The 23487-nt window shown below is 39.8% G+C and overlaps 1 protein-coding gene across 1 annotated transcript in view; it reads right to left on the bottom strand.

Annotated features, from left to right (window-relative positions):
* The window catches only part of LOC121332940 (potassium voltage-gated channel subfamily KQT member 1-like), a 416905-nt gene that overhangs the window by 196545 nt on the left and 196873 nt on the right, over positions 1 to 23487 (bottom strand). The window lies entirely within an intron of this gene.

Genomic DNA, 23487 nt, shown 5'->3' with positions numbered 1-23487 from the left:
AGTCCAAACAACTTCCCAGAGACACCTTTCTGGAATCTAAATAGACTTCACATCTGTGCAGCACGGGAATGGGATGGCCTTATTCCATAGATTCTGGTTTGCTCACTTAATTAGCTCTGACCATCACTACTGCTGGTCCCAGGATAGGTGAAATGCTCCTGTCTCCATGCCAGCTCTCATTTGCTTAGAAAACACCCTTAAGCCACAAACCCCTTCTTGGGATGTGGATAGATGCTGGCAGATAATGACATGTTTTTATCCTACGTATTACAATATTCACTGATCCTAATGGCTAAGTAATTATTTTTTTTAAAATTCTCTCTCTTTAAAAGTTGGTCTTCATCAATTTGTCTTTTAAAAAATTCCTACAGACAGTCTAGCGGCTAAAAGACACTTCAGAGACAGCCATCACCAAGTCCAAACAACTTCCCAGAGACACCTTTCTGGAATCTAAATAGACTTCACATCTGTGCAGCACGGGAATGGGATGGCCTTATTCCATAGATTCTGGTTTGCTCACTTAAAAAAAATGCCACAAACAAAATTAATGAACTTTAGGACTTCATTTTCCTCTTCTCTGTATTCAGCATTTATGGGAACAACGTGGTGTTGTTAATATACACCAATGACTGAGCGCTGTATTTATGCCTCAATGATTTTCTGTCATGAGAATATAATGCCTGGCAAAGACTGATTCTCTGAAATACCAGTTTGTTTGGGGTCATTAATCTTAATTCCTATCTTGCCTGAATAGGAACTGGATAACAGTCAAGTCAGGGAATAGTTCTGAGAATTAAAACTTCAATGCCTTTTGGGCTGCCCAAAGCTTCACATTTCCTTTAAAAATATGAAATTAATTAATGTGCACCAAGTACTAGGGAGAGACGCTGTGGAATAACGCAAAATGCTTCTTGTGGTTTTAAAAAACAAAAAAACCAGTGGCTTTTGGCAGGATCTTTCCTTAGTAGTTCTTGTGATTTAGTAGTTGCAGCAGGGGCTATGGAAACACAACTCCTGGTTTCTTGAACTGATTGATGTGACTGGCCTCTGTGTTTCTGGGTGATCTTGTTCAAGTTCTTTTACCTGGCTGTGCTCTAGTTTATAGGTCTATAAAATAGGTGTAAAACCTGTCTAAGTCATGGAGCTGTCATGGGGATTTTAAGGCAATTAGCAGTCCCAAATGAAGTCTTATTTTATTCATAGAATGAGTCAGCAGGGGAAAAAAAAAGAGTAGTGACAATATGTTTATCTCTTAATGGTGATAAGAAACAAGGGATACTGGTCTGCAGGCTTGGGATAAGCTGCCAAGTCACTGAGCCCTGAGCAGAGGCTGTGTTCCAAAGCATTCTCCGCTCTCTACCTGCCCTGCTCCTCCTCTGAGCACCTGAGCAATCCATGTAGGAATTAGTTCCCTGTTCACCAGCTACCTGGCAATGCAAGACACCCACAGCATCTGAAGCCAAACAGGACCATTAGATCATAAATGTGACCTGCTCAACAGTGCAGGGGATTGCATTTCACACAGCTGCCCTTACCCTGAGCCAAAAACCTTGTGTAGGACTAAAGTAACTTTCCAGAAAGGCAACTGGCCTTGATAGAAAGACCTTTATATACTGTTAAAAAGTGCCTTATTTTTTATTTAAATTTGTCAGTATTCAGCTTCTAGGCTCCTCTCTCCAACTGGAGCAGCAGAGCAATTTTAGCCTTTTCCAGGCCTATCTTTATTCCAGGGACCTTCAGAGGTGCCAGATGCACTGCCCATGGCCTGGCAGGGACACCAGGCTCTGGTGTAGGAAAGAGAGAGTACAGTACTTCTCTCTCTGGAATTGCAAGAGGAGACTGAAATCCTACTTTTTTTTTTTTTCATTATTTTTCTGCCTGTGGTTTGAATCATGCTACCAGTAATTACAGAGATTCATAATGGAAATGCTTAGACTGGCTAGAATGGGGAATGAATGGGAAGGTCTATGTGTGGAAGCCCTGTGAGGGTGGCAGGTGCATGAACATCACAGCATAATTATGAACAGCTTTTGAAAATACCCAATTCAGCAACACAAAGGAACAGGTTCAGTCAGAAGAGGCCACGAAGAGGTGATGGTAGGACAATACAGAACGGGACTGGAGTCTTAAGACACTCTGGTAAGAAGACAGAGTAGAGGTAATAAACCCTAATTATTCCCAGAGTTGTCAGAGCACAGAGGAAATTAAAGATCCTGGTCACTGGCAGCTCCCAAAGGCAAAAAAGGTTTGTTGGCACCTGGATCCTCAGGATGTCCCAGCACAAAGACTCAGCAGAGCATTACATGGGCCTCCACACAATGGCAAGAAATCCTGAGCATTCCACTGAATGCTGAGCTGGGACACAGGCTGGGGGACACACAGAATGGTATTTGTGGGTACCTGGCTATGGGATGTGAATGGCTGAAACTTGCCATCTTCAAAAAAAATTACTTTGCCCTCTGCTAATGTTTGGTATCGAGCACTGGGACACAACAACCAGTTTATACCAGCAGAAAAGCCTCTTGAAAACTGGTTCTCAAAGGGATCTCCTATTTGATCACCTGCAGATTTGCCTTTTCAAGGTCTTCTCAAACCCACAGATATCCTCACAATGTCCATGCAAACTTCCATCACAACCCATTTTGAGCTCCAATGCCAGTTTCTACAAACCCGTGTGCCAAGAAAGGATATTGCTTTGCCACTGGAGGAACTGCCATTTCAAAACCAGACAAAAATCATGTATCTTTAAAAAGAAAAAAATTAGTGTGCTTGAACTATTTTGCAGACAACAGTGATCATACTTGTAGAACCTCACAGGGAACTTTACGTGACCACAGACACGTATTATTTTTCCACCCTGTATTTCATGTGAGAACATGCATAAAAATCCTACAGGTCTCACTTGCCTAATACTGAAAATATGCAGTGCTTATCAATAGTTTACAATAGAAATAAATATCTTGTGAAGAATTGCAAGCATCACTTGTGAAAACAATCACTGAAACCAGAAGTTTTGCTGAGCTGCTTATTTCAAGAGATTTCACTTGCTCATTGAGAAACTTCTTTCTGTTCAAAGATTGTGCATTTTTTTCTTTACTTTCAGGAAAAGATGCTATCTCTTGGCATTTTTATTTTTCTGGCAGACCTTTGGCTCAGCCAGTGGATGAACAGAAGGAAAGTGTTCATATACTAATTGCTTATGACTTACTATTAAAGAACAGGAAAAATTCTGTTTTCAATGTAAGTGAGGAAATCTGTGCCTTCGTGCTCTGGGGAATTCTGATTTTCCTGTCTTTGTTTCCATCCCAACACAAAGGAAAAATACTTTAAAAGTCATTACGAAACAAAAGATTCTGAAAGCATTTGAACCTGAAATGATAATATGCTTCAATTTCTCCCCCTCCATTTTAAATTCACTTTTGATTCCAGAAGAGAAATATTTTATCCTCTTATAAAATGAATACATTTTATCTGGTTTATGCCCTTTAACCTCCCTGTAACTGGGACACTTCTCTGCATCATCTGGTGCAGAATGAAGACCACATGTCTCAGAGAAGATGTAAACTGGTTTACAGGATACTACTGAAGAAGGGCATATCCATGCTATGAATCCCATGAAACAGCAAATGATCCTGGGAATACTCAGTTCAGATAATGGAACACACTTTGACAATTTTCCACTAATAACAGTGTCCTGAATTCTGCCTGCATCAAGAGAGTTTTGTTTTCACTCATCTGTTACAAAATTAAATTAATAAAACTTCCACTGCCCGCCAAAGTTTTGTCATGGAAAAACTCCATTTTAAAGGTTTTTTTCCCCTGTCTTTTGAAAATCATCAGCTCTTTTTTCATTGAAAGTTATTAGCAAATGAATATCTGATAGAAGCAAAGATAGCCATTTACTGTAGAGTGCAGGAGGTGAGCTAATTAACAGGATAATGACTATTAGTGCTTCAAAGTCTCAGCCTTTTGGGTTTTGATTTTTTTGTGTGTGTTTTGTTTGGGTTTTTTTAATTGGGCCTTGAGGATGCCAGTACTTCAATCAAAAGTGTTTCTAAATAATTATGCACTCATTTAGGTGGCTAACCACCTGAATTGCTGTAATTAGAACACTTGATATAAACAATTAATTATGTTAGCACTGCTGAAGGCTGTTTTTAAGATCTCGATACAGAAATATGTTCGAACAAAGAAAACCCCAAATCACAAGGGGATCTTTATTTCATCTGACACATGCCCACTGATTGTTCTCTGACAACAATCTGAGAACTCTTGGAAGCCCTGTGTAAGATTGAAATAAAAACTGGGAATGATGCTATCAGGACTCCCACTGAAATGGAATGATTTTCTTTATCCAAGGAACTGATACATAAAAATTGCCTCAAATCAATTTTATCTTCTCCTTGAGTAACTAGCTTTATTCTGGAGGAACTTACTCCAGAGATGATGCAGCAGCTCAAGCATTCACGTACTCAAGCCCAAAATTTCAGTGCTCCAAAAAGTGAAATAGGTCACGACCCTCTGTACATTTGGAGCTGAAGTAAGAACATACTTCTTCTCCTCTAATTTAATTCTCTTACACAGAAGTTTCCCAGCATTCTGCTGTCCTCCAACAAGTCCTCACAACATTGAGCTGACTTGGTAATGAATTACAGGTGTAGTTTTCTAAAAGTTCACAAAACTATAAACTTCAACTCCATTCCAAAGGAGCTTGACACAATTTATCTTTTTGCTTGGCTACTATGCAAAAAGAAACTATGTAAAATCTCAGGTTTGGCATGGATTTGAAACAAAACCACTTGAAAGGCTGCAATTTAAAGTGAATTTTCTTTGACAATTTCAGTTTGCCCAAACCTGAAACTCAAAGCAAACCTCAGGGCAGAGGTGCAAACCAGAACAGATAGAAATCAACAGACATTTACACAACATTCCATGAATCAAAGGTACCTAACTTCACATGACACCAAGCAGAGGCTGACAAAACAGGAATCAAACAAGAACATTTTTGAGCATGATCTACTTCACATTTAACACAATAATTCATCTCTCCTATTAGCAGTCTGCTAACCACGAAGACTCATAATCTCAAGTTTTAAGCTCTTATCCCTATCTTAAAATTCCTATTGTCATCACTTCAATCTTTCTCAAATTTTCAAGCCTCATGCTGTGAGAACTACAGGGGAAATAAAACCATTTTATTCTACCCAAACCCATCTTTAAATATGTTCTCTGTAGAATAATCACCTGTACTGTTGAACCTGTTGAGTCTGAGTGATAACTGATAATTTCTCTGAATTATGAAGTGTCATCAAGATAATTGATAACAGACACATACAGACTATGAAGACTCTTGAAAATGCACAGGAAGTTTTAAAAAATGTATCATCCCTGTGGGTTGTTTTTCAGATACCTCAGGTTGGGTTTCGAAACTGCAGTTTCCATTCCTGGCAGCTGTAAAGTTAAACCCTGAAAGTGTTTACACACCTCTCCTACACCTTCCAAAATAGCTCTTTAATGGAAGTACCTAGGGAATGGGGAACTAGTTAACTTTCCAAATGACTGCGGAAAAATACCTGCATAGGCCAAGATCTGTTCAGAATTAATGAAGGGCTTGATTCTGCAAACCCACATCCAAGTAATTCTGTACATGAGTTATTTCCCTGAGAGCAGAGGCTGTGGACAGGTATCAAACCATATTCAGAATTAAAGTTTGCAACATAGCAGCCCGATGATGCAATTAAGAGTGGTGATCAGGGAGTGTTCTTCAGTTATTTATCCTCATTATTTCTGCATGATTTTATTGCATATTTTCATATTGTTCACAAGAAAATTGGGCATTTTGGAGACAGACACATATATGTATAAAACACCACATTTAATTAACTTCCATGAGTTAAGCTCTTTGGTTAATTTCAGAAAATAATTAAACATGCACTAAAGTACCTGCAAAGTTCTAGGTTGTGAGCATAAATATGGAAAAATACAAACCTGATTAATAAGCTCAAAATAATCTCTCAAGAGTGATTTAGCCATAGTTTTAATAGCATGAAAATGACTAATTTAAGGTCAGGAGTAATTTAGTTTTGACTGACTTGGCAATCCTTTCTTCTCTGGGTCATGTAAGTGTTGAGTAAATTATAAACCTGTAATTCTATCCTGAGGTCAAGGAACTTCAGAACTGATTTGATATATTGGTCTCCTGGAAAGTTCTTCCAAGGCCAGTACCCCTTAAACTGTGTTTATGGGTTGACTGCATTAATAACTGATAGAGTCATATAATATTAGCAGAGGTGAAATATACCCTTAAAAAGAAAAGCATGCTCAAACTGGGATTTTTGAATGAGAGACAGGCAAATCAGATATATCTGTGAGAAGTCAAGTTTCTACACAGTACTAAAAAAACAAATATAACTGAGAAAAGGTGTAGATGTTTGACTTCAGGAAGAGAACCAGACTGATTATTCTTGTGAACATTACATGGCATAATTCTGTGTTTGTGAAGCAAAACTTCACATTCATATCTTACATGGGGCAAAAATAAATAAGCCATCAACTACTTTTACAGACTATGTCAGAAGCATAAATACATTAAAAAAATAATCAACTGTTCATTTAATGCAGGCTTTGCTCTATCTCATAACACTTGCCATTGAAAATCTGAAATGGGATGTAAAGTGAGATGTTTTCCATTCAAGAATTAAGTGTGCATTACAGCAGCACTTCTTAATTTTGAACATTTTCGTTTCCAAATGAAAGCCAATGCACTGCTAAAGAAATATACTGTAAAGCCCAGACAAAGAGCCTGGACTATTCTTTCATCATATGGCAAAAATTAAAGTAAATGGTCCTCAAAGTGTTTAGGGCTATTTCTTTTGCCCAGCATCACAGTACTTATTAGTAAGAGTATATTCAGATTACTCTGTTTAGTTCTGATTTAAAAGAAACTCAATAGTAATCACTATCTGAAATCCTGAAATCCTTAAGAATAACCTGGTGTTAAACTTGAGCACTCCAGTGAAAAATCAGAATAAGGCTCCCCCCACCTCCAAGCCCGCAGATTTCATATTAACATCAATATCTCCTGGTAACAATGAACATTTCTCCTGGACAGTCCTTGGCTATCTCCTTTCAAATTCCTAGCAAGAGCACTAATTTCACTTTCACTGTATAAAAATCCAACAGATCGTTAGATTAACCAGCCATAAACACACACCCAGGTTAAAGAAATAATCAGCATCAGAATTAAAACTCCTCAGACTCTTTCCACAATGGAAAGTAACACAGTAAGAAACACTTTGAAAAGAGGCATTATATTGCTGACAGTACCTCAGGCTCTTCCCAGGTCCTGTCCCTGGTCCCAGAGAGCAGAGCTCAGGGCCTGCCCCTCCTCTGCCCCTCAGGAGAAGCTGTGACTCCCATGTCTGCCCTCAGTCTCCTGCAGCTGAACAGACCAAGTGCCCTCAGCTGCTCCTCACACGGCTTCCCCTCAAGGCCCTTCGCCATCCTCGTGCCCTCCTTTGGACACTGTGATGGCTTTATGTCTTTCTACATTGTGGCACCCAAAACTTCACACAATATTCCAGGTGAGGCTGCCCCAGAGCAGAGCAGCGTGGGACAATCCCTGTCTGGCCCAGCTGTGCCTGATGCCCCCAGGACAGGGATGTCCCTCCTGGCTCCAGGACACTGCAGCCTCATGTCCAGCTGGCCATTGACCAGGAGCCCCTCCAGATCCCTTTCCCTGGCACTGCTTTCCAGCCTCTCATTCCCAGTGTGTCCAGGGCTGCCCCATCCCAGGCCCAGAATGCGGCCCTGTCCCTTGCTGAACTCCCACGGTTGGTGATTGCCCAGCCCCGCTGTTTTTGGGGGTCTCTCTGCAGGGCCTCCCTGCCATTGAGGGGGTTGACAGCTCCTCCCAGTTTAGCGTCATCAGAAAACTGACCAAGTATTCCTTAGGGTGCTGCATCCAGGTCATTACTGAGGAAGTTGAAGAGCACAGGGCTGATGATGGTGCCCTGCAGAAGCCCACTAGTGACCAGTGCCAGCCTGATGTGACCGCAGCCATTGTCACCCTTTGTGCCCAGCCTGTGAGCCTGTTGCTCACCCATCATGTTATCCAGCCGTGGACTGGACAGTTTGTCCAGAAAAATCCTGTGAGAAACAGCATCACAACTTTGCTTATGTCCAAAAATGTTCATCTCCTGGCTTTCCTGGATCAGCCAGATTGTTACCCTGTTGTAGAAGGAAATCAGACTTGACAAGCAGAACTTCCCTTTTATGAAGCCATGCTGGCTGTGACCAGTGACTGTGCTGTCCTTCAGGCATTTTTCAATCTCTCCCAGAATCATCTTTTCCATGATTTTCCAGGGCACTGAAGTGAGAATGATGCAACTTTGTGAACTGGCTCAGAGCTGGATCTCCAGGATGATGGACAGAGCAGGGAGGGGAGGGATGTGCAGCTGGAACAGAACCTGCCCATCAGTCATGGAGAGCTTTGTGTTGGCTCAAACTCAGCCTGACTCGCTCCTTCAGCTCAGGGACACCACGTGCTACAACAGGCGTCTGACAGCTTGTGAAAAAATAGGTGAAGCCTGGCAGGTTTGAGAAGCAAGAGTTGTAACTGCATCTGGCAGGGGAGGAGGGCAAATTAGCAGTGAAAACAGCGCGTGCTGATTTGAGAACGAGGGCACTTGAACTGGCTGGCTGGGAGCTGGCTTACATAAATATTTTTTACATTATATGCAAGGTAGAACTCATCTCCCTGTGCTGAGCTCAGGGCACTGGCACGTTCCTCACTGAGGGTCAGAGGGAGTTTAGCTCAGGTCTAGGCTTTAACAACATCAACAGAAGGGCGAGGGCTTGAAGCAAGGATTCAACTCTGGGTTTAAGTTGCATTACAAACTTCTCCCCAAATATTCTGTGAGTAGCAGCTTCTGACTGTTCACTGTGAAAAGCAATAAATTTGAACAATGATGTGTGGGAAAGAAGATTTAGTGACTAAAGGCTACCCTCTACAACACACAGAGTTCCCAAAGTTGCAGTCACTGTTTTGCTTTTTAATCTCCATCAAAAGCATCTTCTTAATTCTGTATTTGAGTTTCTTGGTGTATCAGTACTACAAAATAAAATTTCAATTTGCTAACATTTATCAGCTGTATTCTAAATGAAAGATATTTTCTGGGTGATACTGAAAGAAACTTCCCCCCTCCCTCATTTTAGATAATATATACTGTATGGAGAGTATAGGCTGTATTGTATATTTTCTATAAAAACATTACACTTTTAACTTCCTTGGGACCACATATATAAATATTTGTACATGAAATTATAAGATAGGCTTTGAAATTTATGCCATAAATTTCTGTTAATGTTCTAAAAATATTTGTTCAGGCAAATGAAATTGCAGTAAAATATTTTACTACAGATCAGTCAAAGGTTCTCAAAACTTTATATTCTTAAAAAACAATCTTTCAAGCTATAAAACAGAGTTCCATTTTAGATATCAAAAAAGCAAATTTAACCAGCTTGACTTGATTAATACCAAGCAATTTAACATTTTAGAAAACACTGAGATCGAAGGTGAAATAAAGTCAAGTTGTAGGCATTTTCTCTTATTACATACATGTTTTAATTTTGTTTTCTAGAAACTTATACTGTTAGAGGCAAATGGCAGTGGATGGGGGATTATGTGCAGATTTCCTACTGCAATTAGCACTAATGAGAGCAGGATGTGTTGCCCAGCACACAAAACTCCAAGTACACAAATTGTTAATAAATTTGACTCCTTACAAGCCAGAAAACTAATGCAGCATTCAGAGCAATGTGTGGTCCCAGATCTGTTTCTGAGGGAGCTCCTTGGGGTGTCCCAAACCTCAGCCAGGAGCTCAGCCCCACCTGGAGACCCCCAATGGGTTTTGCCACTCACAGTGGAAGTTCCTGGGCAGAGGGGGAGAGCCTTGTTTTGGGCCACCATTTCTGCTGCACAAAACTCCCTTAAATTGCAGCAGCTTTCTCTCGGGAAGGTTCCAAACAGCCCCCAAATCACAGGCACAGTATCAGCAGCTTTCCTGTGGGTCTTCATGAAAAGCTGTTTCCCCTCCTCCAAATCCCCACCTAAAGACCACGGTCAGGTGAGTTTGAGCTCCCAGGTGCTCTGAGCTTTCCCAGGAGCTCAGCATAGCTGCAGACACCCCTGAGCCCAGCTCACTCACACCTCAGCACCAGCATTCTGCTGACTCAGCTGCCATGGGAGAAGGCTCCTCACTGCATTCTGCAGCCCCTGCTCTCCACCCTGCTCATGCTGCTTGGCCCTTGGAGTGGCTACCTGAAACAGAGTCAAGACAAGATTAAGAGAATGAAAATGGGTGTTTATTAAAGGCCTTCAATATGTACACCTTGGGCACCCAAAAGCCTTCAAGAGGCTACACCCAAGATGGACAATGATCACAAGTTTTTCACACAGATATAAGTTTGGTCCATTTACATATCAGGGGTTAATCCTCCAATTACAGCTTCAGGTAATGAAGTCATGTACCCCCAGTTTGCTCACCCCAAACTCACTTTTGTTTATGACTTTTGGTGGCCTGAGGCAGTAAGGTATCCTTGAGTCCCAGGCCCAGAGAGGAATTGCTTTGTCTGAATAAAACAGGACAACAGTTGCTGACAGGCTATGGAGCTTTAGAGTTATACACTAAAGAATTGCAGGATTACAAATGTATGAAAAACATAAAGGCTAAAATCCTAAGGCATCACAACCACCTGCAAAGCTGCCAAAGCTTGCTCCCTGCCCTGTCTTCTCTGCAGGAATCCCACACCTCTGGATGCCAACATCCCTTGGGGTGTCTGTGCTGCACACACTGAGCAGCTGCCCAGTGCCAAGGGGATGCTTCAGATCACTGGTGCCAAGGGAAGAGCACAGACAGATTCATGGGCTGTGGGCACAGACTGAGGTTTAGGAATTTACTCCAGCAATTTGCTAATCACCATGAATCTTTTAGATGTGCCCAAATACTTTTTCCCCTTGCAGCATTAGTGTGTTTCCCAGCAGATGGAAATAGTTTTTCTTCCTCTCCTTTGCATCAGCAGCAAGCAACAGCTCCTTGAGTTTGTGTCAATTTTATTTTATTTTTTTTAAGGTAGAAAGGCTTATTATTGTTTTTCTTTTCAGACTTAACATGATTTTCTTGTAGTTCATGTTTCACCTCTAAACACAGCAAACTTAAGGTAATCTCAGGTGTTGCTCAAAACAAAAGAATCAAGAACACCAGTAGTCAAACCTACATTGGAGACAGATCTCCAAAAACCACATCTCTACATAGAGTTCTGTTTTCCATTGCAATGGATTGAATGGTAAGACAGGAAAGAGAAAAAAATTTTTTCTTATACTATTTTTCTTTATCTCCTTTCCAGCTGGCCCACAGAACAGTTTTACAACTCAAGTGCCGAATCAAGGATAGGATGTCACTGTGTCATTACTGCTAAAGTGTATTTTTGTTTATTGAACAACAGCAAATGCATTCCAGAAATAAAAATTACTGATAAAATTTTAAAAAACAATGTCAGGGCAGCAGCACCAACCAGAAGAGTTTAGGAAATGCTGTATATTAGGTACCTTCACAAACTCAGCTGAAGCCTCCATGCATTAGCATTATGCTAGGAGTGGTGGAGTTTTCAAAATGAGTGAAAATATACTGAGATATTATCTTCTGCACTACATTCAGCCAAGAATGGAGAAAGTTCACTACAGTCTCCCTTACCTGATTTATGTTGGCTTTTACAATAAAGTTCAGGTGACTGCAATTTTTTTTTTTAATGGAAAGAAAATACCATGCAGTAAAAATAGCACCGCAGTAGGGAAGCTTCAGTTCTTGTATTCATTTCAAATCTGGGCCATTGCACAAACATTAGAATAATCCTAAACCAAACAGCCAGACCATTCTTACAGCTAGAGAAAGGTGGTGGGGAAATCAAGTGCCTGGGTTGACCTCACAAAGGTGAGAAGCTGAAACACTTGGAGATGGACTGGCCAGGTAATTCAGCCACTAACCATCCTCAGCTGGGAAGGAAAAACTGAAGCCACCACAGGCGTGCCTTTCTTCAGGCATGACAGCACTTTGCAGAGTCAGCAACGTGAACACTGAAAACTTTGTGTGTCAAAGGCCTGAACTAACGTGCACATGACCCATTCCATGCAAGAGGAATTTGTACCAAATTGGGAGTCAGGCTAGGCTTAGATGTCTGTGCAGCTTTCCTGGTGATTTTGGTTACTGTGGGTTCCTCAGAAGCCTTAGCCTTACTTTTGTCCAAGAAGTTGATTGCAAACTCAATGAAGAAATAAAGAAGTGGAAATGAATAGATGACATAATGTCCCACTGTATGAAAAACCAAAAAGCATTGAAGAAAAAAGTCAGTACAAAAGCTTTCTACGCATGTAGCATAACTGCAGATTTTTTTTTACACCTGGAAAAACAGAAAGTTCAAATCAGTGTTCACAGAGAAATTTAATTTCAGTTTTTTGGGTTTTTTACCATACTTGTGCTCATAGTTTGCAAACTTAAGCCATGGTGCCTAATAGAGGTGGCTTTGTGTCAGAAATTTAGAAGACAGACTTTTACCTCAGACATTAACTCAGATCCACTGCGGCAAATCAGGATGGGAGACAGACACAAAAGCTGAAAGTTTAATGAAAAAATGCAACAAAACCGCAAAACCCTACTGCTTAAACTTCTGACTTTTGTGCCTTTGACTTCATGACCATAAGGTTTCACTAAAAGAGTGCACTGAATATATTTTCTTTGCATTCTTTGTAAGCCTTTCACAAATGGCTCCTGTGGACACAGTTCAGGACTTCAGGTGAGGAACAGTTACAAGAGTAAGATTAACTCTTCAGATGGAAAGGTCTCCCTTTCATTCAGACTTCCTTGATAACAAAGACTAAGAGAGAGAGTAAAACAAGAGAACAGAATACATAGCAGTGACAGAATTGTCAGTGTTTAGAAGTGTACCTAAAGAAAATGTTGCTCTGAACCTTTTCTTCAGAAAAGTTCCTCCCTACATGCAAATGGTGCTGGGTTGTCAGAATGGGTAACATGAACTCCCTCAGAATTCGATGATGTTCTGCCAGAGCTATAAAAAATGTGTAGGAATGAAGTAACTTAGTCACCACTAAAATCATAATTGTACACTCATCCAGGCTGGAAGTGCAGTTCAATCCCTTGTTAGCTCAGGGCTAATGTCAAAGTTAGGTCAGGTTGCTCAGGTTTTGAGAATCTTTGGAGCAGAATCTCCAGTTATGAGGTAATAATAACCCCAGAGGCCCATCAGGCTGGCAAGCTGTATTGCAATATCACATAAAGGAACTGGGATCAGCTTTGTGGCATGAAAATCACCCAGCACACTACACAGAAATACAAGTAAAAGACAACACTATGACTGCAAATGTTTAAGAAAATTTCAATCAGCATATGAGAGGTTTATGGGAAGGATTTTGGAAGGGCAGCAGAAAAACCAGCTTCTCTCCCAAAAATTACTAATGAACTGTTGTGTGACCTCAGGCAAAATCACTTCAGTGATCCATCCTCCTGCTTCCCTCCCCACTGGGTCTATTTAGACTGGGAGTGCTCAGGGACAGGGACTGTCTCTCCCTGTCTGTTTACACAGTGTCTGACACAGCCAGCCCCTGATCCTGCAGGGGACCTACAGATGCTATTGCATTACAGAAAAATAACAACAGTGACAAGCAAGACGGAACCAAATTAGGCAAATTGCAAGAGGGATTGAATTTACTTTACTCACTTACTTGTGAGGAGCTTTGCTGGTTTTTTTCGTTGAAGAGTTTATTATGACAGCAGATTTTAATGCACAGCTAGAGCAGGCAAAACCAGCAATGAAAATGCATGTAGGGGCAGAGCTGCACAAACTGAAGGCTAAAGATCAGCTTTGGGTCTGTTAATGGAACCTACATTTAATCTGTTAGAGCTGATTTTTGTTGCATGTGATATAGCACGTTTTCATTTCCTTATTTTCAAAATGGGAAGATGTTTAAATGATTTTAGAGACAGGAAACAGATAACAATGATAATGATTGTGTTTGTTAGTGAAATTTCACCCATAATGACACCAATAACTTGTTTTATATTCTTATCTTCAAGAGTGTCCTCTTTACTTTCCAAGTTTCAATGAAATGACTGTATTGAGTGTTCAGTAATATCCTGAATTTCTTTTCAAATTCATTTCCATCCTGTGTGAACTACCCCTTTCTAAACTCCAGAAGAATTTTTAGTTTCTTCCAAGAAATGCTCCTAAGAAGGAGGAATACACTGGAGCCTGATGAATCATTCATTTATTTTTTCATGTCAAGGAAAAAGCAGTCTCAGGAGGAGGTAGCAGATAGTAAGCAAATAGATTAAGCAGCCTTGTTAGAAATATTTTTACTTTCTTCCTAAAATACACTTTAGGATGGTATGAATTCACAGACAAACTAATATGCCTTGAAATGGGAGATAAAAAAATTTTTTTTTTTTTGTATTTCTCTGTGGGGAACGTTTTTGGAAACACCTGATACCTGAGGCAGTCTACTTCATTTCAAAGGCAAGTATTTGCTCTTTAGGAGTAACCTCTGCTAATGGATGCAAACCTAGCGAGGCCAAAAAATCACTTTGATCTCTGTTTCAAAATGTTTTGGGAATTTATCCATTGCCAGGGAATGGGTTTCTTCTCCTGGAAAGCTCTGAACCCTCATATTAAATATACCCATCGACTGACAAGGTGAAATCTTAACATTTTAGACTTACAATATTATTTGTATCAAAACAAGAGTGCCTTCACCATCTAAATATTCCAAAGGTCCTTTTCTATTCCAGAAATAGGAGTAGAAATACTTCAGTCCCAAACATTTGTCACTTCTATCTCAATGTAAGTTTTATAAGCAAGAAACTGTGCCAAAACTGCCCAACTACACTGCATGCAAGCAAAAAACCCTATATTGTGTCAAGAGTTACCAAAATGGCTTTTTTATTTTTGTACAATGAATTGGATGTCAGTTGATAATTTAAATGCTGGATATCTGCAGCTTTTAATACTTTTTGATGATTTACCCATGGACACAGTGTTGCATAACTTCAAATAGCTGGAACACAGAGGAGTTCAAGTGTGAAATGGACTCTGGACTTTTAATACAGTTTGATCAAGAAGTTTATAATTTTTGCTATATGGAATTCTTAAGTCTTCGTGAAACAAACAAAAATATACCCCCCTGGAATTTGTTTGCTTTGGGTTTTGTTTTTTTTTTTTTTTCATTAGAACCAATTATTTGTCTTGTACTGCTATTTTGCCTCAGCCAGAACTGAAGAGCTATATTCAATGAGCTTTTTATCTTTGTGAGATCTCTTGGAATAAATATTTTTTCCCACAGAGGCAATCCAGTGCGCTGAATTGTTGAGGACTTATTTAAAGAAAAAAAAGTCATAAGGAACAATGAAAATTTCACAGGCAATTCACAGCCTTTGCACAAAAACACCAGTTGAAGAGCCAATGTATTAAAGAAATCCCAGCCCACAAGGCAGAAGTCTGAATATGAACTCTGCAGTCTGGTCTCCTGGTTTTGTATATTTTACAAAGGTCAAACTGAGCCCAAAAGCAAGTGCACAAAATGAAGCATTGGACCAGCAGTTTAAAAGGTGAGAATCCAGCTATGTTTTATCCTTATTTTGCTTTCTAGTCTTAAAGCTATTGTTATTGGCTTGTAAGCCGTGTATAAAAACAAATACTCACCCAAGAGAAATATTAATAATAATAAATACAGGATTTCACAATAATTTGATTAACCCAATAAATTAACAAACCATAACAATCCGGTACACTGGGTATATAACTTAAAAAGAAGGCTGAATAATTCAATTATGTATTTTAAACCCTACTACATATATGACCAAGTCATACAATATAAATCAAGATGAAAATCTTACTTTCTGTGTTCTCCATTCAAATTTTGACAATAACATTATGCAAATGCAAAGTTTGACTTCAGATCAGAATATTGCTGAAAAAAGCAGATACTGATTCTTGGCTGAGGTCCCCTTTGAAATTTCACACAGTCTGAGCTTTCTATCTTTAATAAATTATTGGGATGATATTTAAAATTCATTTTATTATTTGGTATAGACAGATGAAATCATATTTATTCAACCTGGAATGAATTTAACTTATGGGTCTTCTCAAAGGCGTAATGCCACCCAAGCTCTGGCCAAAAGACTGACTGGTAGAATCAAATCCCATGGCCTAATTTGGAATCAACATACACCTCTGAGCTACAAAACCATATTGTCTATGTTTGATATGAATGTATAAGGAATTTGCATTTGGGGAAAAACAGTCAAATGAACTTTCAACACTGGGACTGTAAAAAAAAAAAGATTAATAAGACAACACTATATTTCTTACTGTTTTGGAAGGAAAGGGGAAGTAGAAAAAGAAAACTTAAGAGGCAATATTTGCTTTTTTTTTAAGTGAACAGACCTGACATTTCTCAAAGAGTGGCTGAGCACCTCCTTCAAAAAGCACAGAGTCCCCCAGCACCAACACACGTTGGCTTCCACTGCAGAATGCCTTCCTACCACACTGCAGAGACACTTAACTTCCTCCTGGGAAGTGCAGCTTTCTTCCCTAACAATGGCCCAACTGGTTTTCATAACGGAGATAAATGCTCCCTGCTGTGAATTGTAATAGAAAAACATGTCAAACAACCAACAATAAAAAGAAGCACAGCCAAAAGACTGGCTTTTCCTGTTTTTATGTGCAGCACAGAGGAAACCAAGCACGTGAACTGCACTTGGCTCCTTACAAGTCAAAATATCATTTCTTTTAAATGAGAAGAGGAAAAAATGCAACTCATTTCTGACCCTTTTTTCACTCTGAAGTGCAGACATGAAAACTGAACCCATTAGCACTCAGTTGCCAGAGGTTATAATGAAACCTCTGAATGTGAAAGTCATATGCTTTGTTAAAAATATAAAAAAGGAACAGTTATTCAGTTAGGATTTTTCCACCCTTTTAAAAGGTTATAGTATGAGTGATAAGGACATCCAGCTGCCATTCTGATGATCCCATGGTATTTTCCAGTTTTATGTTCTTTGCTCTTGCTGACAAAAGATCACTTGCTTAAACTCCCTTTCTCTTTCATCCCATCATGTATTTGCTTTCTGCTGCCCTGCATGCTTCTCTTCATTGCCTTTTCCCCCCAACTAACTTTTAATATCCTACTAGTTTTATTTTGATGTCTCTAGATAATTAGGTTGGTGCAATTTCCTTTCTTACTGTCCTTTTCACCTGCTTAAACTGGGAGATGCCAGAAATGAGGTTCTTTTTATTGAGCATGGATGAATCTGCAATTTTTTTTTTTAACATTAGATTTCAGTCTGGATAAATTGTGCAGAAAATGGTCAAAGAGGTCAAATGCACCCATTGCCATGGCTGAAGACAACTCAGGTTTATGGTGCAGCCCTGATAACTGTTGATGAGCAGGTAAAAAAGTGTAATTTGGAGACTGAACAGCTGTTTACAGTGCCGAGAGTCATTTTGATAGAAGTCCTGCTTGGACAGAGTGAACACGGTTTTTTGTTAGTGCTTTTCCTCAAGCAGAGATCTCTTCTGTTCTCATTTTCTGTTCCTCTTGTTTGCTACCTGTATCAGACTCCTGGAAGGAAATACTGCTGCATATGCAGCAGACTCACAGTATTAAATTTGTAAGTTTTTCCAGGAACACCAGTGCACAGACAGGAAACCTGACACCTCCGCGTCTCAGAACACTGAACTGAACATGCCTAGACTAACTCCACAGTGTGTATTTGGGTTCATCTGACTCACTAAACATAGAGAATGAATATTTACATGAGATCTGAGGAATTCTAAGCCAGAGGTGCTGGGAAGGTGGGCAAGTATCACTGGGTACCTCTCCTATTTTTCATAAAGTATCCACATCACTGGCAGGTGATGAGGCTGGGCAGACTCTTTATTCAGTATGTTCTTAGGTGGGAATCCTGCTGGTGAGAGATGGTGATGGAAGGGCTGAATCCTCCCAGGAACCTCTGACATTCAGCATTTCCACGTGGTACTTTTTGTTAGCTGAGATTTTAACTGCAATGAGCCCACTGCTGCTGGATTTTAAACCAAGCAATTCAAAAGGGCAAAAATAACAGTGGCTTCTTCTCATGTTGCTGTTTGTGTACTACATTTTAACCCTCCCTTGCTCTATATTCAAAGTCAGCACCTCACACCTGGAAGTTAAGGAGATCTTAATCATGAACCCTAAATCTCTCAGAGCCTAAGAAGGTTCCTCACTCACTCTCATGGTGGATGTCTGTACTTTGGGAACAGAAGGCACTGGACTCTGTTTATAAAAGTGACATTCTAGACGAGCACAAATTGTGAGATTAGAAACAATAGATTAGAGAATGCAAGATGTTTGTTACTGTAATAAGGATGATTAGACTGTGAGGGGAATGGGAGAGGTCACGGGAACAGCAAGAGAGAAGAGTCACCACGAGAGGCCTCGAATGTGTGGTTATCAGGAAGGCCGCTTCCACCCTGCTCTGGTTTCTGTTAACAAGACCCCAGCTTGGAGCCCATCTGAAGACCCTGAAATATAAATGCATTAAGGTACATTAGCTGCTGTGGCTATAAAGAGCCTTAGAGTCATGACATTATCAGATCCACAGGACAAAGAACAGATTCTCAGAGCAGCCAGAGAAAGCAAACAATTAATTACAAGAATAGCCTGCCCACATGTTGTTCTTCCCAGACCTGAGCCCAACACAAAACCTTCAAAAGGCATAAATTAGATTTTAAGATGCTCCTAACCAAGGGAGATGCCGAAACTCACTCCCATTTGATGTAGAATTAAGTATTCTGCAAATAACAGTCATACACTATTAGTGCATGGTGTGGAGAAAAAAGAAGTAGCTAATTTGGAAGCGTAATGGTGATCACAATATCTGTGATCTTCCTGCAGAACATGCAGGAAAAGAAGTGGATGCTGGAGGTTCTCTTGCACCAATGTACCCAGACTGGAGTGGGAAAGGGTAGAAAATGGGCAAAGAGTAAAGCAAATTTTGAGATGGCTGAAATTTTCTTTCTCCTCAAGTCACAGCTGTCAAATAGCCCATATGGAATCTTAGAATGGTTGTGATATTTAGGATAAGATTTTTTGCATCATTAGGTCATATGTTAAGGACTGCTAATATTCTGAGTAGTCTCACAGTTATATGGGTCAATATTGACTACCTGCTTGTTCACACACCGTATTTCTGACCATTACAATGAAAAAGAACTAGACCCTGTCTTTCTGAGGGTTTATATACAATCAGAGAAGCAATGGTGGATATGTTTAAATGATTGGAGAGTCTCCAAATGGCACTAATGAAGAGCAAGAGCAGTTTTTTCCAGGTAGAAATTAAGACTTTTTTTTTCCCTTGTGACTGTCAGTCCTTATTTACCACATTTTACTGAACTGGGGCCAAACATGTGAGCTGTTGGAAACGGTGCCAGTCAGAAGGATGTCGTCATCTCTACCATAAAGTTTAGGTTGCAATTTTTAAATTCAGTGAATAGATGTAAATAAATATTCCCCTGTGAAGGAGGGGAAAGAAGCAGCTGGCTGGGTTACATTACACTTGAGATTAGAACTGGAAATTCAGTGAAAATAAAGGAGAAGTGGTTAATGTACCTTGTCAGTTTTTGTATGCCAACAGAGAGAAAGACTGAGACTTGAGAATTAAAAAAGTATATCAGACTTTTAACAGTCAATTTTTTATTCAAAAGCCATGTACAATATGTGGCCTTATTTTACTGCATATCCACTCTATTTTTATTAATGCTTATTTAAAATCTCAGTCTGTCATAGTTGTGGTTCTCCAGTGATCTGACAAACTGTGTAGCAATACTGCCTGCACTTTGTTTCTTTTCACAACAGAACCACAGAAAAAAATGTTTATAATTGTCTGTGCAGTGACACACAGTTGCCACATCTTTGTTTTATTTTGCATGAGTTATCTGCACTATGTACTGTTTCCTGTTATGTGTATGGCTGCATTCTCCTGTTTCCAGCTCAGATCTGCTCCAAAGGGGCAGAATCTGTTGATATCTGTGCCTACAGCCCAGAAACAGTCTGTAGTTCAGCAAAGCACTTAAGGACAAAAATAACATCTTTGTTACTCAGCAAAGCAATTTATTTCAGTATGCAAGTGAGCATTATGCTGAAAGTGGATGGAATGATTATTACCTGGTGCTAAAATTGTGGTGAATTGCATTTCTTGCCTAGGCAGTGGAGGAATTAAAAGGATGACCCTGCTGATTCAGCTGTAGTGAAATTGTTGGTGAAAACGGAGAAAGGAAACAGAGTACTTCTCTCAGCTCTAATTTTCCTCTACTTTCCTCTGTTTTCCACAATAAACACTTTTTTGGTAGACCTAAAAATGGAAGGAAAACGGGTCTGTAACCCAGAACACCTTTTTGTGTGCTCAAATGCACAGACACACTTATGTTTAATCTGTTTATAAACTGGCTTTTTCCAGCATTAGTAGTAAACCAAGTGACTGTGACTGTAAATGCATATTTTGTTTATTTAAACCAGTCCCTCACTACCCATCTATATTTAAAAATAGAAACCTTGTATTTAATGTCACATCCCAGTGAAAACGTGAACGCATTGGAACCATGCCTTTCAGTATTGTTTAAATTTATTTCCATCACAGCTTTCCCCTCTTTTTGCTCTTACAGTCTTTTGGCCTTTGAAAGAAAGGAGGCCAAGCATCCCTTTTCCCTGACTTTCCATATAGTTCAGAGTAGATCCAGAGCAGATCCAGAGAAGAGCAAGAGGGATCTGACATTTTTGTTGCTGTGAGTCATCACCAGAGGGTTTCTGAGAGGCAAAGGTTCCTGGAGGGATGTAAGTGAAGAGAGGAGGAAGGAGCAGTGATGGAACAGTTACCCAGCCTGGAGAGAAGCAGGGCGTGCAAAAAAAGAGTTGTGTTCTGTACAGAAAAATAAGCAAGGTTAGGGAAGGCATGAAAGGCCAGAAGAGATGTTATTGAGGTGTTTTGCTCTTGAAGATGAAGGAGTCAGCACTGAAGTGTGCAGGAAAGCAGAAGAAAGAATTTCCAGTGTTTATCATGTGGTTCAAGCCAAGAGGGGACTGTGAGCAATCCGAGGGGCAAGGAGCAATGTGAACCACCGATATGTCACAGTATTAGCCAACAGCAGTGAGACCACTTCAGAACAAGGAGTGTACTTTTTGGACATCTAACTATGCCAAGAAAAGCATTCTCCTAGGGCTCCTCACATTTCTGGATGGAAAGAATTGTTGGGAGTGCATCAAGGAATGTCTACAAGACTTACCTTTAGTTGCCCCCTTTATGAAATATTTCAGTGGGATCCTGTTCATTGTTATACTGAATATTATTACAGGACCTGGGGCCCCTGTGACCCCTGTAAAGGTCCAGCAAAGCATTTCAGCCAGGGCACAGGAGGAATTTGTGTTTTCCAGTAAAGCATTTACAAACACACACAAACACACACACACACACACACACACATACACACACACACACACACACACAAATACATATTCTGACATTTGCAGTGCAAGGGTTTATTGTTGATAACAAAGAGTAGGAGAGGAAGGGAGGGAAAAAAACTCTCTGCACAATGCAAGCCAGAAAATTTATGGAATGAAAACTCAGATACATCCCAGAAACATGAGAGAAGATCAGATTAACCTAATCTTTTTTCTGCAATTTTTTTAAAATTTGCATTTTGGGACATAATTTATTCCTAAGGCTAAGGACACTGACTTAATAACTTGAGTTAGAATACTACATTTAGACTGACTTACAGATTGGTGGAAAATATTTTATATTATTTATTCCAACATAATAGTAATCTTAAATATATCCTTTCACTGCTCTAATGATGTTGTTATTATTTTTATATTTATGTTATTATTTTTATAGCAGGCAGTTAAAAAAATGTAATATGCCAATTGGTCATTAAACTTGGATTTCAGTATTTTAAGTATGGCAGGATACAACAGTGTGTTTTTAATCCCTTGGTGCATAAGAATATATGTTACTAATATGTAGTAACATCCATATTTTTCAGCAAACATATAATAACTGTGAAGCTATAATTCTTTTTCCTCTTTATTTGTCATTATTCACATGAAATTAAATGTTACTGGAGGTTACTATTTATGTACTGAAAAAAGATGGAATCAATACAATCTACAACAGTTTACCTAAAACCTGAATATTTCCCAAACTTTTGCAAGGAAAGAAAATTAAGAAAAAGAAGAGGTCAGAAATTATTTAACTAGCTCTAGACCTAGATTTACAATTGTTAACTTCATTTTTTTAATTCCATCCTCCCTCAAAGCACATTTCTCATTTTATTTTGATGAGCAGCTCAGACAACTATTCACGAAGTCCTGGTATTGCTGACAGAAAATCCACCCCCAAGAAGAGGTAAACTTTATGCTCTAACATCTATTACTGGAGAGTGCAATGACCTCATCTAAGCCCACGTGGGTTACCTCGTAATTAGTGCAAGGCATTATTGTAAGGGTTAGCAGATCACAGCCCGATACCCCAGAGCTTAGGCTGTTTATTGGATCTTGCCCTGAGCCCCGAGGGAATCCACAGTGACTTCTCCCCTCAGCTGCAGACTTTGTGGAGTCTCTATCCTGGGAGTTTGGTAAACCCAGGACTCCCAAGATCCTTGGAAAAGTCCGTTTTGCTTTGGCTTTAAATCACTGATTATGCAACAACACAAAATGTGATCAGCACTGGAGCCGGTGGGGTCACCTCTCTGCCATACCTAAAAGGCTATTTTAAGACGTAGAGGAGCAGGCTTTAAAAACAATTATTTCAGGGCTACAGAGAGCACTCATCAAGGAGCCGGAGCAAGAGTATTTCACTCGGAGCAAGGCCAGCTCTTTCCCACACACCCGTGCCAGTGCTGGTGACCTGGTCACCCCCGTCATAGCATCCCTGCTCAGCTCTGCTGATACATTAGGTTTTAAGTTTTTCTGTTCTGCTTTGGTGTGCAGCCCTGGCTTTATATTAAGTGTTACTAGGATCTTTTCACAGGGTGGTGAAGACAAAACAATCCTATTCTGGCTGGAGACTCAAGGAAAATCTCTTCAAACTTCAGGCCCAAATCATAAACAGTGTGAAAAGAGGAGGGCAGACAAGCAAGCAAGGAGGATGAAACTTCATCATTTGAAGCTATTAACTGGACAGTTAATTCCTATATGCAAATAGATTAAAACATATAAAAATGTGAGATCTCATGACCAAGCCCTCTTTTGCTTCCATCTTGGAGCCATCCAGGCAGAGCCACGATTGTGGCTCCGTTACTGCCAGGGTGTGGCCTTTGAAGGCACTTCAATAAATATCACTTTATTCCTCTTAAATCCATCTAGCCTCTATTCCAGCTCCT

Source organism: Onychostruthus taczanowskii, unplaced genomic scaffold (assembly GCF_017590055.1).
Source record: "Onychostruthus taczanowskii isolate IOZ18803 unplaced genomic scaffold, ASM1759005v1 scaffold15, whole genome shotgun sequence".
In the NCBI taxonomy this organism is placed as follows: domain Eukaryota; kingdom Metazoa; phylum Chordata; class Aves; order Passeriformes; family Passeridae; genus Onychostruthus; species Onychostruthus taczanowskii.
This window is presented reverse-complemented; position numbering and strand designations above follow the sequence as displayed.